The following is a 17,622-nucleotide window of genomic DNA, read 5'->3' as shown; positions in this document are numbered from 1 at the left end:
TGCAGCGGGGCAACCCCTCGCCCTGCGGCCCGCGGGAGCTGCCGCCGCCGGGGGTCACCGCAGGGGTGCCCCGCCGCCCCTCCCGCCGTGGGGGCACACCTGAGCGGGCCGGCGGCGGGGAGCGGGGCGGAGAGGAGCGAGCGGGACTCGGGGCAGAACCGCGCCCGGGCGAGTTCGGGCTCGGGGTCGGGGTCGGGTCCGGTCGGCAGCGTGGCCTCCCGGGGCTGCCCCTCAGCCCCGCACCGCCGCCCGCTCGCCCGCCGCTGCCATCGCCGGGGCGGCTACCGCCGCGTCTTCCAGGCTCCCGCCTGATGATTGCCAAGTGCTTCAGAAATCAGCATCTGGAGAGAGCAATCTTCTCCGGGGAGAGCTGTAATCACGGCTCTTCGGTCCCACCCCGCTCCAGCCTCCCCTACACACACACACACGCACACACAGAGGCACGCACCGCTGGAGCTTTTTTTTTTTTTTTTGTCCTCCCCAAGGCGAGGGGCGGTGAGGGCGCAGGGGGGCTGGAGGAGGGACGGGGGAAAGGCGAGAGAAGAAAGCAAAGGGGGCGAGGGGCGGAGGGAAGGGGTGTTGCTGATGCGGTTTTCTGCGAGGTGACGGGGGGGGGGGGCACGGACGACCCAGCGGGTTCCCGGGCGGATCCGCCGCCAGCTGCCTCTGCCCCCCCCCCGCCTTGAGCTTTCCCGGTGGCTTCGCGGGGCAGGGCAGCTCCCCCCGCCGCAGTGACAGCGGTACCAGTCCCGGTCCCCGCACCGGGGAGAGCTGTGGGGGCAGAGGGAGGCGGCTGAGGGGGTCTAGTCCGACGGGAGAGGGGTTTCTGCTGCATGCGAAGGGTTTGGAGCCGTGAGGAAGAACCGCCCGGGCGAGGCTGAGGGGACCCTTCCACCCAAAGCGACGGGCGCTTTTTGGGAGAAACGGTTTACAGCGCCAGCGGACTTCTGAGTCGGGACGCGAACCGATTTCTGAGGGTTTGGAAATACCGAAGGAATGCCGTAGGGCACCCACAAACAGCCGCAGCGGGTAGATTTACTGATCACCAGCGCCGTGTAAAATCATTTCTTAACTTCTTTTGTGGTCTATGTCTCGGAGCACTTGAGCAAGCACCGGCCAAGCTCGCTAGACACAGAATGCCTAAAGAGTCTCTGCCCCGAGGAGTTCACGATACACTGCAGATAATAAACACCATGTAAAATATGACATCTCATTTCTTTCCTTTCATCTTTTCCTGTTGGATCTCCTCCCTTTTCAGATAAGGGCTCAACGTTTTTTGGATTTACCTTCTGCCAGCCTAATGGTTAAACTTCCTGAAGTTGTAACTAACCAGAGGAAAGTAGAAAATAGCTACACAGTAGCCAGTAGCAACACAGAAAAAAAATGCAGAGTTATCCTACAAGGAAGGGCAGATGCTCCCTCTCAGGGAAATACCATGTAATAAACACCTAATTTCTATACTGTTTTCAGAATGCTCTAATTTCTTATTAGATGGTTCTTTAAAAAAAACAGGCTTTGAAGTGTAAATATCCATCCAGAATAATTCACTGCTTTGCAATACAGAACCTCGTAGGTAAGAGTAGGTTCTTGTTTCAGCAGAGGCTTCAGCATCTCCGATATTGACCATTATTTCCCTAAAGAATTTAATCTACAAAGGGCTATTTTTACACAGAGGGCCAAAGCATATGGTGGGAACTCCCTTATAGAGGGATTTTGTATTAATACTAGACCAACTAGGAGCAGAACACGCACAATCGGATCTGGATAATACATTTTAATTCTATTTAAAAGTGCCTCTAAAGAGATTCTGCTAAAACGCACTGGATTTTCTATCTGGCAATTTTTACAGAGCAGCAATTTCCTTACAACGGTTACAATTACCTTAACTAAAGCAATTAGGCAGAGAGGGTTCGGGGTTTGTTTTTGGTTTTGGTTTTTTTTTTTTTTTTACTTTTTTTAATTTAAATTTGACTGTAGTAGTTTTGCATACTGCTTCCCTTTTCCTTACTTCCCAGCAGCGGCCAAGACACGGTGTTGCCTTCCTTACTTGTCCTCAAGACAGAAGCGCTCCTCCAAACGCTGCCCGAGTGGCCCCGGCCGCCCGCCCCGGGCCCCGGGCCCCGGGCCCCGGGCCCCGGGTCCCGGTGCCGGTGGGTGTCTGCCTTCAGCACCGCGGACAGCCGCGGACGGAGAGCCCGGCGGCCCTCGGGGCATCCCCCGCCAGCGGCGGCGGCGGAGCTGACAGGACCCAGCCCAAAGTCTCCTGCTCGACCTGGCTCCAAACAAAGGAGGGGAGGAGAGGGAGGAGAGCGAAATAAAGGGCAACCCTCCACTGTCTTGAATTTTCCCAGGAATTTAGGAGTGGCTTACATCCAGCCCCAACTTTCGCGTAAGAAACTCTCTCCAAAAAGATGTAGGTCCCACGTTTCCTTTTGCCAGAAGGACCTTTTCATATTACCCAATGATGCTACTCGCTCTATACTATCTACTACTATTGTTCCTTTTCCGTAGTTTCCTTCAAATACAGGGCCTTTGCCAAAACACACTGACATTTCTCAACGATATGATGCTTGGGGTGATGGCAAAGAAAGGTAAGAATGAAGGTGAAAATGGGCAGTATGCCTATAGACCAGACGAAATGTGTTTCTTACTCCAGAGATCAAAAACAATAGCTTTCTACTTGCATCTCAGAAATGCAGAGCAGTTGTTTACAGCTTGAGGTTTCGCAAAGAAAACTCAAGAGAGCCATCTGCTGTCTTAACCTGTGATAAAACGTGTGCAATCCTAGTCAAAGTGAAGGTTTTGCTAAACAGATGGGTTGTAGAAGTATGAACATATCGGCTACCTTAAAGACTAGTAACTGCATAAGATTATGCATTTACAACAAATGGAAATATCGTAGTTATAACATTTGCTACATTAAATTAGGATTTTATTTCTGGTTAACAAAACTCTGGCTATGAAAACAAACGATTAAAAGCAAAAGAGGGGGAGAAGGGATTTTTCAATACTTTCTATTTTCCCATCTGTTCATTTCTAACTGCTAATGTATCATGGATTTCAGGAGTTTTCTAAAACAAAGACATTTTAGAATCTTTAAAATTACTCGTTTGAATGAATTTTAGAGGAAAATATTCAACAAAGTGTGCATAAAATGCTTCCTTTTTTATATAATAGGGTATGAAACATTATTACTCCTTAAATTTATTTTTTTTTCTCTATTACTGGGGACAAACCATATTCCATTTCACCTAATTTAAAATGTAAATTACAATGTGTTATTTTCAGGCATCAAAGTTCAATATTAAAATATACACCATTAATATTTGTGTCTATACATGTACTAGTGATACCTAAAATGCTTTTATAAGGGCTTCCATTAGCAAAAATGACATTCTATGCTCTATATTTTATCCTAACCTAGATACATAGGCTACAAAATTTACAGAAATGAAAATGTCATCCCTACAGTTTAAGGGCTGTGTTCTTGTGTTGTTGTTGTTGTTTGTTTTTTTTTCACTTGTGTGTTTTGCATTAGGTTGGATAGAGTTACAAGCTACCGAGTCATTTTTGGTCAACGCAGACATGAAAACTCTACAGAGTTCTTCCTTTCATAAACCATTTCAATATAAACACAAATGTCTTTCTACAGGTATGTTCCCACATACACATTTTCTCCTCCCAGATATCCTGAAACCATTCTTCATATCAAAACCAAAACAAACCAAATCAAACCCTAAAGAAAATACCCCCGAAGTCCAAAGCATATATTTTAGAAGTGTAAAACGCCAGATTATTACATTGCTACTAAACACGTTTCAGTTTCATGAAGTTGAGTAAAGCTTTTACTGCACTTGCTTGCCAACAGTAGGCACACACAGCTTGCTTGTGCAGCTAAATAGTTTAGAATAAGATGCTGTAAAGTTAACCTATCTCAAATTCTAGAAATCATTAGTAGAGTATTGTGAATCTAGATGTTCTTCCAGACTCTAAAGAGTTGAAGATCATTTTGTGTCCCTGAAAAGCCTTTTTTTTTTTTTTTTTTTGAAGATGGTGTGTGCTATAGTTTAGCAAACAAGATTAATACCTTACTCCTTGAACTTCCATTCAAACTGGAAAGGCTACTCTAGGGGTAAAAGTCCCAATTTAGGCATAACAATTGCAAAGTATGCATAAGAGTACATCTGGGCCATTGGGAAAATTTAGCGTCATTCCAAGAAGAGACGTCTCAGCAGTGAAAAAATAATTGTTTCTAAATTCTGATGGATAAATTTAATCAACATTCTGGTACTTTTCATAAGGCAGCAAACTGGTTACCAGAGTGCTGTTTCCAGCTAAAGTTGTGATCCTAAACGTTTGTTGGTACTGATCAAAAATTTACTGAAAGTTGCTGGTAATTTTGGCGGACCGTAATGCAAGTGTCTAAATTCAATTTACATACTAAGACCCCTCCAGTCCCACAAAATGATATCATAAGAAAATGTGATACAGTTCTACAAGTAGGATTATTCATATAACTACAAACTCATATCTGCCCAAGGCACACAGTGTGTACATATGGGGGGTGGGGGGGGGAGTATTGTTAAGCAATAGTAACTTCCAATGCTTGATTTAATTTTCTTGGGGGGAAAAAAACTAGAGCAAGAGATATACCTTAATGACTTAAACAAGATGAAAGAAATATAATCTATGGCTTACTCTGTAGGTTGGTAAGTGTCCTGGTTTCAGCTGGGATAGAGTTAACTGTCTTCCTAGTAGCTGGTACAGTGCTATGTTTTGAGTTCAGAGCGAAGAATGTTGATAACACTGATGTTTTCAGTTGTTGCTCAGTAGTGTTTAGACTAATGTCAAGGATTTTTCAGCTTCTCATGCCCAGCCAGTGAGAAAGCTGGAGGGGCACAAGGAGTTGGCACAGGACACAGCCAGGGCACCTGACCCAAACTGGCCAACGGGGTATTCCATACCATGTGACGTCCCATCCAGTACAGAAACGGGGAAGTGGGGGGCAGGGATTCGCCGCTCGGGGGACTGGCTGGGTGTCGGTCGGCGGGTGGTGAGCAATTGCACTGCGTATCATTTGTACATTCCAATCCTTTCATTATTGCTGTTGTCATTTTATTAGTGTTATCATTATCATTATTAGTTTCTTCTTTTCTGTTCTATTAAACCGTTCTTATCTCAACCCACGGGTTTTGCTTCTTTTCCCAATTTTCTCCCCCATCCCACTGGGTGGGGGGGGAGTGAGTGAGCGGCTGCGTGGTGTTTAGTTGCTGGCTGGGGTTAAACCACGACAGTAAGCATTTAATTTCTAAAAAATTAACAAGCTAGAAAAACATTTGTCAACATAAAAGGTCATATTTGTCATGACCATACCAGTATGAACATATTAAATCACAGATAAGAAATCCCTTTTCAGATAGTTTATGTACATTCCATGCTTATAAGAAGACTAGTATGGTTGTGCAATGAGCTGTAAACAGCTCAGTTTTTTAAACAGGTCAGTTTTACATGTTCTTGTATGTTAATCTGGATATAATTCTCTTTATAAGTCATTGTCAACTTCTCAAAAGACAATGCACTGTGAAGCGCTGCAGTTTAAAATCCTTAACACCCCGAACACTCAATGCTGGTTGATTAGACTTTGAAGAGCATTAAGAACAAAGTTTATTAAACACGCTAATACACTTCACAGAATTTGGATATCTATGCTTTTACACTGGTCTATATCAAAAGCACTCAGCTTTCAGTCTCAACATTCACAACGCACTCAAGGAGCCAAAGTCATACCTATTAAAATTTACTGAATACATAGGAGGTTTTATGTAGTCAATTGTTTAAATAGGTCATGGGAATCCCTTTAAATAAGACAAAAGTAAGCCTTCAGTATGTTGTTTAAAGGACTGCACATATTTTAGCCAGCTTCTTCACAGGCTTTGGTCTTACTCAACTTTATGTATCCAAGTCATAAGAACAACCGTTAAAACAGAATTAGTGCATATGCAAGAATACATTAATCCACCGTGCGAGGAAGTCCTACATTAGAGAGAGTCCTACATTATGCAGAGAACTATCAAAATGTTGCCATTAATATACATAACATCTAATGCCTATACCAGCTCAGAGCCAACGGCTTAGCTAGTGCAGTATTTGTTCTGCATCGACAGTGATGTTTCTTTCACACATTGCCTGGGATATGTCTGCAACTCAAAGGACTGAGTACCTCTGCGCTAGTAAGGCTTCAAGTTCATTTAGGGAACTGAATAAAATTGTCTTGTAGATGACCAATAGGACAGCACTGAATACATATTGGCTTATTCTTTAGAAATTACGTACTTCTGAAATTGCTTGGGTTTACTTTTGCTTTTTTGACTTTGCTTTCCTCCTTCCTTCCCTTCCCAATACTAAATTGCATTGATTATACTGCAGTAATGAGTCTCATGAATAGTGCTGTGTCAACCAAAATACCTGCTTTAATTACTTAAGAGTTTCATTTTCTATTCCATTGGCTAACTCTTCATTCTTCTACAGGGAAAAGAAAAGTCAATGGAGATTCTTATGCCATTTTTAACAATTGATAAGACGCATGATTACAGCTCCTAACTTTTAGCATGCCTCCTGTGACATCTTTCATGACTCTTCCTAGTTTCCACTCTGTCTGTCCTCTACTTCTGATACCACTTCTTTTGAGACCAGATGAACGAAAGAAATCAGCTGGACTGACAGGAGAATCTGAACAGCACACAGATCATACGAGGCTCTCTGGGATAGCTCACCCAGGCCCAAAACTTAACTCCAACAAGTCTCTTTTAAACAACAGTTAACAACGACAAAGAAAGAATCAAGATCACTTGCAGGGACAAATCCATAAAAGTAATTAAAAATGAAATGCATTGTGGTTTCTGCAGCGACACATATATATGATTTTAACTTTAAAAATTAAATAGTCCCCTTAAAGAGAGATTCTTAATTACTAACAACAGAAACACATTGCCATTTATTTTGCTCCCCCTGCAGCTAACAGCAGATCTGCCATCAGAGTGCTTCAGAGAAGGCTTTGGTGGCACAAGCCAGAATGACTTTCATTAAAGAAAAACAAACCCACCCACCCCACCCCCCCATCTCTAATCCACACAGATGCACAGAGCAGTTTAAGGTTTAGAGACCTAAAAACAGCGTGGAGAGCTTCTTCATTAATTTTTCATATGCACAGCTTAAAACAACATCTGTTGCATTTGCTTATCTAGCCACAGCAGGACTTTCCTGTTTTGCCCAACTTCTGAAACATGCAACAGACTTTGCTATTATTCGCTCAAGTAACTGAAAGTCCCTCTAACGTGAGTCTGCTTAATTTTGTTTTACAGAAACAAAAGGAACACCATTCCTGAGAAATTTGGTCTCTACAGTGAATTTCCTCTGGAGTCAGTACAGCTGGCAGAGCATGACAGTATGTAAGCTGTTACACCTGCCTGACAATACTCCCCTGTGAGGGTTTCCTACTCCCAGAACAGAAAAAAAGTTAAGGAGATTGCAATGAACTTAGTCACAGCATCTGGAATCATCACAAATATTATCCTAAACACACATTGATTTTGCTGTACAAGTTCTAGAAAAAAACATGGCCTGTAGAAAAGTAGCCATCAATATGAAAATTTCTGACTGTAAGGAAATAAACCAAATCAGCTCTGTGGATAACAGTGATTTGGGGAATGTTTACCAGCCTACTCATAGGGGATTGTTCCTTTCATAGACTTTGACATTACATCACAATATTTAGTGCTTCATTAGATGTTCACTTTCCAACTGCTATCTTCATAGAGGAATCAACTCCTTTAGCCTTTTTGTTAATGAAATAGATAATATCAGTGCACACACAAAACACACAACATATACAAGCATAAAATGCATGAATATGTAAAATTTTACAAAAAATGTTTACACATATGCACATGAGAGCATTTTTGTATTTATGAGAATTTGGGGTGATTGGTAAGGAGAGATTTTGATTCAGATGCTTTGTCTCAATACCATTTAAAAGTGAATAACTTGTCTGCACATGATATGACATGTAAATCCCAACTTAGACCTACATCTTCTGACCAACAGAACCTATATCTTCTGTCTTAAATTATTAGGAATCCCAAAATGCTATCCAAGCAATAAATATATAAATAAAACTTTATAGCCCAAGCCTACTGACAGTGTTTTTCTAAAGTCCTCCAAAATATTAATTTTAAATCTTTACGTAAGGGTTTCTTGCTTTCCTCAGAACAGATATGAAAACATATGACAATGTGAGAAAAAACGTTTTATATTTCTGGACTTTAAGAACAAGGGAGGTATTGGATTTTGGTGATCTCACAGAGACCCGGGAGAAAAAGCACATTATATCCATTACAATAAAATGCTGAACAGAAAAGACAGGATGAGCAGAGACATACATAAATTACTAGCCTGAGAAACAGAAGGATGATTCCCCTCAAAATACATCCAATAATCCTGTAAGTATAGAAAGTGATTTTCACCAGTGACAGGAAGGACTGGAACATGACTGCCTGCGCGCTTGCATGGATACACACACACAGAGTACCACTTTGTGGTGGAAGAAAGCATGAAGGACACTCCCTGGCAAATAATTTAGAAAAAAAGTGTCTTCGTTTCTGCTATCTAACCTAAAATAGGCAGGGTAATTAATGTGGCAAAAGAACTTTTTGATAGTCATCTGTCTTGACAATTCTACCATTTCTTTTCAAATAACTTTTGTTTTGCAATCCATTTGAAACTATTTCGAAGACATTTGCAAGGAAGAAAAAGCCCCGAAACCTAAAATCCTGTTCTTTTCTTGTTCTAGAAAGGAGGTAATACGGTGTTTCTCTGGGTACTGCTAACCAGGATAAGGTAAGTCTCTGAAGGGAGAAAAAGTAGATATAGAACAATGCTGGCTAATGCGGCATTCGTCCATAGGGTAAGCCTTGATCTCCTCTGAGATCTTTTCATACAGGAACGTCCTTTCCTTTGGGGTTCGGACTCAACTAAAGTTCTCTGAAAAAAGCCACATGCTGTGCTTCCCTCTTTCCAAACAAAGAAAATTCAGTGCATTGTCTGCTGTTTCTATTGAATGTAGTAAATTAATGACAGATATAAATCTCTGAAAACAAGTATGCATTAGCTTCATTTTAGTTAACCTAGATACTCAGAAGTATCAGGCATGATAATGGAGGTTTTTTTAGCATAGGAGGCGACTTTTGCTTTTTTCTCCTTAATGTTTCTTTCACTCTGTATTATTTTGACTGAAAGATTTTCTTTGCATTATCATACTATTGTTAAGCAACAGATGCAAACAAATATTATCTACTACAAAAAAAACCACCAGGAGAATATTGATTAAAAAAAACTTTTTAGACACCTGCCTTTTCTCCTCCTCTCTTTGATAATCAGTCTACTTCAGCTCTAGTTTCATCATTACCAGTGGTAATCGCTATATCAAGCTGCACACTTCCATTTTACTTCTTCCCAAACAGAAACATTAATTTCTTCTATACTTCATTTATATGTTTAAAAAAAATCTAGCAAAACCAGCAATGAGTGCTTTTACCAAAAAAAAAAAAAAAAAAGGAATTTAAGAACAACTGTTTGCCTGTCTTGTTACTTACATAAATTAGAACATCAAGACAAAGTTCATAGACTTTTACTGTCTTTTTCTTTATGCTGAGGACGTGACAGCTAGAATATAATCAATACTACAATTATTTTTAAGTCCCGAAAAAAAAAATACTGCAATACCTGCTCATATTACCTTGCTGTTATTCCTGGCTATTAGTTCAAATACCATAGCATTTATTATTAGCAGCAATAGCATGAATACTCCTAACATAGTGACCTGATTTTACAACACAGTCCTACAAACCTAAATTACGAAATATCTCACAGTCAGAATTTAACTCATCGAAGCCTTTCAACAGCATGTCACTCTAATGCGCAGTGCAATTATCTGATTTGCCAGCAGTGGACACTGTTACTCTAGTTATCCACAGATATATTGACTGGGGAATAACTTGCAACACACACTGGTAAATTTTTCTTTTATTACTTGCACTGCTGTAAGAACTTGGAGTTATTTGTACCAGACAAAAGCTGAGCAAAAATTGTATTGTAGGAATATCTTTGCGCATCTGCGTGATAGCAGATAGCCTGTCCCTTTCTTTAAAAACCTGTTATTTCAAAGTAACTATAAGAAAAATAAACACCGACGTATTCACGTGGGATTGCTTTTTTTATCATAATCATTTCAAGTCACGGAATGTGTTCCGATACAAAAAATGAAAATTTCTTCATTCCTCTTTTTCACAGAATGACGGTTAAGACAATGAAACTATACATCTTTTGCATTGCTTCTATAAAATCGTTACAAGTAAGGAAATCAGGAAGCTAAAAAATTCTGAACAGTATATTTACTTCAGTAGCCTGTACCATTTGTTGAATACTATAACTGTTCAAAATCTGCAAAGGACATGTTTTACCCACTGATACCTCTACAGGCACTTTAAAGTTAAGCCAAAGTGTAGATTTTTTGGCTACGAAGAAAAAATAGATAGCTATAAGACCAACACAGAGAGTTGCAGAAGGATTAGATAGGAATCAGCCTAGCTAGTTGGAAGACAGTTTCCATTCATCTTAGAGACAGAAAGAAAATCTATGCGTTTAAGAAAAGCAATGCACAGGTTTAATCACAGGTAATAAAAATTATCTTCTCAGACACAGTTACAAGAGTTACAGCAATCACCTTCTAATCTCAATATTCAAATGCCTCATTAAGCTTCCCCTAAAATTCCCATCAGTCTAACGCTATTATATAAATGCATTTTGCATGTAAGAATGGGTAGTATCTTAACAGCATAATGCTCATTGTCTGGCTAACGCAGTTGAAAATTTACGAATAGGGCCTAATAGTCCTTCAGCAGTACATGTACACCGGACACCCAGAAAGTCTACAAGAACTATGCTTTTTGTCACATGAAAGGTCAGTCGCAGATCCAGCCTATTTTTTTTTCTTTTTACTGTTCACCTCGATGAGTAAATTGGTATGACTTACCATGCAGTCTGGCCATGCAGAGCTGGCAAAGTTACACATGAAGCACGGAGAGGGGGATGCCTTTATCAGTGGTGGGATAGCCTCAGATCAGCCTAAGACTGCCGTGAAATTGCCTCCCAGAAAGCTGGGAAGTTCAGAAAGGTTGGTGGGAGGTCTAGCTTCTAGCTGGCTGTATTTCAACATTTGAGAACCTTCAGCATCCACTGGGTCGATGACTCTTTGTTCACAGCCTCTTATTATCTAGATAAAAGTGACTTAGAAGCCACCAGCCAGTGCATGAATCCAACCAGAACAGTTGGACTGGACCGAGCGGTTGCTGAAACTGCCCTCCAGTCACGTCAGCTCTTAAACCTGCTCGGCCTTGAACATGGGTAGGCAGAACACTGTCCCTCCCCAAAGCCCACTTTGCCCAATCCATCCACCTTGAAACTGAACTTGCTACTGGTGTACAAGTTCGCTCGTCAGACTTAAGCCTTTGGGACTCATTTGTTACCAGAAGTCTCCAAATATCCCTTGCATTGCCCTTCAGCGCTCAGATAAGCCCTGTGTTTAAAAAAAATAAACCAAAAATTTCTCACCAAGTCTCAAAGCTTTTTGACTTATTTCCAGCCTTACTTTAAGCACTACAGAAACTTGCTTCAGCTACAGATGTAGGGAGGAAGAGCTAAATTAATACCAGGAAACAGCTTGATGAGTGGAAGCTCTCTTTGATGCAATCCAAACTGTGCTCTGTAAATAATAAGTGAGCGGTTCTGGCTATGCTAGACTGATAAGGAAGAACAGAAGTCATTAGAAATGGAACATACTGGCAGCCAAATTGCTGTGAACCATAGCTCCTTGACTTATATTCTCTCTCCAGAGACAAAGCAAACCTGTCTGGGCCTTAAAGACTCAAATATAAACAATCTATACACATCATCATTTATTGAGGAAAAAAAAAAAACCAAACCACAACAACATTTGCTTACCATTGCAGTTTTACACATGTGGAATAGGGTACTATACCATGCTGTAAGTATCACTCATATAAATAAGTTTTTAATGATTTTCTTTACAATTGTGTTATACAAAATAATAGAGCTTTGATGCTGCTCACATTTTTTAAATTGACTGCTAAAACCTTGGATACAGGTAGGTCAGCTTCCCACAGAAATCAATTTTTATTATTTTTAAATCTCCCAATTTAAAAAACCAACCAACCAAGCGAACAGCTGTCCCTCAGTACGTTATGCAAGTATGATCAATCTTGCATATCATTTCCTTTGAAAAATATCAGCACCTTGCAGACCAGCTTCCTCATTATTTTAAGACTTGGCTCATACCTAGAGAAATTTGCCTGCTTAACATTGCTGAAGGCTCAAGGAATACAAAGAGCACAAAGATCTGAAATAATGATGTTTTGTGATATCCATTATCTGTTAGCATCATCTGCAAATGACTTTACAGTTTTATGCACGGTTTTGCAAACATATAAAAAATATAAGCTTAGAAGTGTCAAGTGATGAAACTTCTATTTACTAAAAATATGAATTTTCTTAATTAAAAGCATGTAAATGACCAATAAATTTAGTGAAACCTGGCCTTTGTTTACTGTAGAATAATTTAGGTTGAAAGGGACCTCTGGAAGTCCCTTCGGAAAAGATTTTGTAAATCAAAAATCTGTGCATGCAGACCTGGATCTGAACAACATACAGATATTTCTAAATCTGACATTTTTGTTTCCCAAGACAGAAGAACACTTCTATTTTACAACAGGATCTTTTAATTGAAAATGTATGCAAAAAAGGATTAAAAATATTTTATTTTATAAGCTCTTAGAGCACGATTTATTTCTGAAATTATTTATGATTAGACGACAGCACATTTAAACATGTGGAGCTGTTGGCAGTTTAAATCTTGATTGTCCCTTGTATGCTTCACATGACGTGGAATTTTCTGAAGCACAGACAATCTTTACAACTTCCAGTAGACTTTCAAAAAATGATTTTCTGATGGCACTTGATTTATGAAACACAAAATTCAAACTTTTACTCTATATGAAATGAATCTATCGATGGTCTACGTAGATTTAAATATGAATATCAGTGGTTACCTGAGAAAGCTTAAGCGACTTCTTCAAAGATTATCATGGGACATAATTTCTTGCACTTTTACTTAAAAAGATTTCTTTAATAATTATGCTTTTAAAAGGCACAGATTTATACGCGCAACACATAGCTACATACAATTTTTCCACTGCTAAAAATGAAATGCAAAACTGGACACTAGAAAACTAAACTTCACAGCCTGTCAGGAGTGGATAGAAAGGAAAAGATAACTACAAGATGGGTGGGCGTAAGATAAAAATGTATCTTTAAAAGTCTGCAGAATTTTTTTACTACAAGGATAAAGAAATTACAAGTATGTTATATGTATACTCAAACTGAAAACACAAACATTAGAGAGACTGGACAATAACATAACTGATGGTATTCTTCAAAGAAACCAGTGACCAATGTAGTGATCCAAGCAAATTTCAAATCTAGTCAATACTGAAGGAGCTTTGCTTTCTTCAAGTATTCAGGAAAACAATGAGGCTATAAAAAACCCCTCTTTGAACTGGAAGAGCAAATCTCTTTCGCAGACTGAAAAATAAACTGGCCTTTTTTGTCTACAGAAATAAAAGTATATGGAGGAAAATGCTAGCAAAATCATATTTATTTATTTTTAGAAGCAAAAACATTTTCTAGGTAAGGGATTCATACTGCTACCAACCAGCAAATCTGATCTCACTGAAATAGAAATCTATATCATAACATATCATATATAGCAGAGTTAGAGCAAATATTTTTGTAATTTCAGTTATCACTAACAACTTTAAGACTACAACAGAAGGAATGGTATCATTTCTAGTGAAAGATATGGAGATTGTTCAAGGAGAAGCCTTGCTCTGTGCCTCTTTTTGATCTGCTCCAAACAAAAACGGGAACCTTCTGTTTTCAAATAAAAACTAGGAAAGATCAGTGGATTTGATGGGCAAATCCCATTCATGACAAAGTCACCTTGACATGAATTATGACAGAGTTTGAGTTAACAGGGACCTTCACAGCGGTATTCAACACCCTGAATGTGGAGGCATTTGGCCAACAGGTATGCTGAGTTACTGCGTGCAAGACCCCGCTTTTCTTCCACTGACTCTAAATGTTGCCTTTAGGTTTAGATTCAGAAGCCTAATTCTGCTTTTCTGAAATACACCTCTAATGCTTAAAACAGTCTAAAGTATTTAAGTTCCTATAGGGCTTTATACCAACAAAAAAAGTTTGAGATAAGCTTTTTAAAAAGGAAACTTTCAAAGGTATTTTTAAAAGTTATTAATTTTCAGTAGTTAATAAATCATTGTTCAAACTAGGCTTTCTGTAAGGCAGCATCAGCTGAAATATCCTGGATTTTCTTTTTTTCATGTTTATAATGCTTACACTCATCAGAAATCTTTAGGCCATTTAAATTTTCTCATAAAAGCCAACAAGGGTTCTAATTAAAAGATTATGCAAAAGAGTTTTAGTGTGAGGCATTGAAACATAAGTTATCAAGGATTACTGCCTTTTACACATTCAGTTATATCTGCTGAAACTTTAATAATTTTGTATTGTAGCTCTGATCATTTTTCCGGGTTATTCAGTTATGCCTGAATACATCTCAGGACAGATTTCCTCTTTCGTCTCACTAGACTTAATCAATATTTTGACATATCACCAAAAACTCCTCTGCATGTACTTTATTACATACAAAGGCTCCCATTGTGGCCTCATCCTTGAAATGAAAAAATAAGAGTTTTATTATCTAGCTAACAGAAATTAATAGTAGTGTTGGCATCTATTCTCTTTATGTTAAGAGCTGGCTATCTCTTCCACTATTTCTCTGCAGCTAAGTGGCAAGATATTGTGTTAATGGGACGGGGTTTTGAGTGGGAGGGGAGAAGGGGAGTGAGAGCATTAGGTGAAAATCTGAGGTGCTTTTTGTTGTAAAGCACTCCTAGATTGCAAGACATTTTCTGAGAAGGAAGAAAAACATCAGTCCCCTTCACATAGTCTGAATCTAAAAGAATATTTCCATTTTTAAACCTATTTCCTAGTTGAGGTAAATATTTGCAATAAAATACTATATAGTTTGTTGATCTTTTATATGTGCTTAATGCTAATTTTGTTCATTGAACTAAGTCAACTATTAATGAAAAAAACCTACTTGATGCAGTTCTGTTGTAAAATTAAACATTATACCTTGTTTTGTTGAGACAGAAGACACAAGTTCATTCCTTCTAACCATCAGCACATTTTGATATTTCCTTGGGAAACTGAATTTCAATCTCATTTGTATTTAAAGGCAAGCTAAGGCTACTGCCCTGCTCTGGGTTGCGCTGCTCCAGATGAACACAGGAGTGCAAGCAAAAAATCCCTTCTATTCTTCCAAGATCTCCTTGTGGATACTCAGCTTTCAAACGGATATTAATGACAACAAACTGGCTTTTTCCTAAAACATATTTTCTGTGTCGCTTTTCTCTATTTGGTGGACAGCACCATTAATCCCCCTGTTACTGTGCTCCATCCCTTTGGCTTCATTAACTTTGCCGTGCTACCAAAAAAACAATTCTTGCATATCGTCAAGATCTAGTCTGCGTTATTTTTTACTTATTAATTAATTTGGTTTGGATCCATTATAATCAAATCCTATGTTCTGTTTTGTGGTGGGGCTTTCCTTTATATACCACTGAAGTCCACCCCAGTGTTATAATCTGATGGCTATCAATCAGCTGAGCTCTTTGGAGGAGGGTCTCGCACTTCTCCATACGTCTGGTACCTAGGGCAAGGACTGAACCTCTGTGACAGCTACGCCAAGACAAAGTCTCCAGCCCTCTGGTGATCCCCACACGTTAAACATTTCTGATTTTGTCACCTATCCATCCCAGTAATGGCTTCTTCCCATAACACAAAACAGCTGGAGGAAATTGATGCTGTTGTCAGCATCAGAGCATTTGGAAAGTTCTGATGTATAGCACAAAGCTGTGCTTCCTTTAATATAAATTAGACTGTATAGACTAGCTAACTTTAGTATAAGAAGGGCCATATTCTCCCTGGTGTCTATGTGCTCTTTTAGTATATTGGTAATTACGAATCCTGATATAGGAAAGGAAGAGACATCTGAAGAACATTAGGTCGATTTTAAGAGACAAAGTACAGTTTTCTCTCTGACACGCTCCTTATTATTGTCAGTTATAGGTAATTTCCTTGCTTACCCTCTCCCCTCACTGTATGCCAAAAAAAAAGAACAAAAACCCTAAAACAGACGTTAAAAAAAATTAAAATTTTTGAGTGTAAAAAAGAAATCAGGATGTATTCTTTAAAAGCCAAGATCACAGAGACTCAGAACAGCCTAATTCACTTGTAATGCTGCCTTAACTGATTACTATGCAATCAAAACTAGTTGCTATTTTATGACAAACATTAAAAACAAAAGCTGAGGTAATACAATCTCACTCAGAAGTGGAACATTAGGGTGTGTGAAATGTTACCCTATTCCCCCCTCCATACATGCTAATCATCCGGTGGCACAAAGAGCAACCACAATGCTTAAACTCACCCAAAACATATTATTATGTACTACAGTTTCCTCACAACAGGATCAAAGATAATTCCTTTATGCTCTGTGTACCACCGTTTCAACTCAAGGTCTAAACCATGTTAATATTACTCAAATTTTGGAAAAAAACCCAATGTTTATTATAGCCCCTTAAGAAATCTTCAGGTAATCAAGGAAACATTACTAATGAAACACTGTGTGAATATGGAGTGGAAGATTGTGCAGGAATGTATATATAATATACACAAGCAATAAGAGCTCTTTAAAGACTCAGATTCGCTCTTGATACGGATTTATAAAGACAAAAGATGCAAAGAACTAGATTAAGCTCACCTAAATTTCATCACTAGGAGTTTGGAATTTTGGCTCCCTGTGTTGTGGACCAACCTGTCCAAAGAAGACAAACACCCACCCAGCCTTTAGAAAATGCTCACCAGCATTTTATGGATCATAAAGAAATCCATGCTCCTAAGAATTAAGTGAGACACAAGGAAAGCATTCAATAGCTCTGGTACAACAGAAACTTTTTTGCACCCAGTTACATATGTGGAGTTCTCCTCTACCTGTCCAGTTGAGGTTCAATAGCTGTGTCTTCTTCATAATCCAGGTCAAGATTTTACAAGCTTATTTTGTACAACCCGCAGATAGGTTACCTTCCTTCTTTCTATCCCATGTTTTGCTAACTGTTCCTTCTCTTCTTTTCTGGATCTCTGTCTCTCTCCCTCCGGCTGCGAGCGAGCTACCGCAGAAGCTTTTCTTGCTCTGCTGAAGGGCAAGTTCAGCCCAGAATCAGAGAAGTCACAAGGCAGGGTGAAGCCGCTTTGCCCCCGAGCGCCCACCACGTGCCAAACTGCAGTGGGCACGGTGCCGTTTTTGTGTTGGGATGGAACAGGAGAGGGAACATGGATTTGTTTAACAGA

At 39.4% G+C, this 17,622-nt stretch overlaps 1 protein-coding gene across 3 annotated transcripts in view; it reads right to left on the bottom strand.

Annotated features, from left to right (window-relative positions):
- Positions 1-17,622, bottom strand: part of FGF14 (fibroblast growth factor 14) — a 416,306-nt gene that overhangs the window by 143,473 nt on the left and 255,211 nt on the right. The window lies entirely within an intron of this gene.

Source organism: Harpia harpyja, chromosome 4 (genome assembly GCF_026419915.1).
Source record: "Harpia harpyja isolate bHarHar1 chromosome 4, bHarHar1 primary haplotype, whole genome shotgun sequence".
Lineage (NCBI taxonomy): Eukaryota > Metazoa > Chordata > Aves > Accipitriformes > Accipitridae > Harpia > Harpia harpyja.
This window is presented reverse-complemented; position numbering and strand designations above follow the sequence as displayed.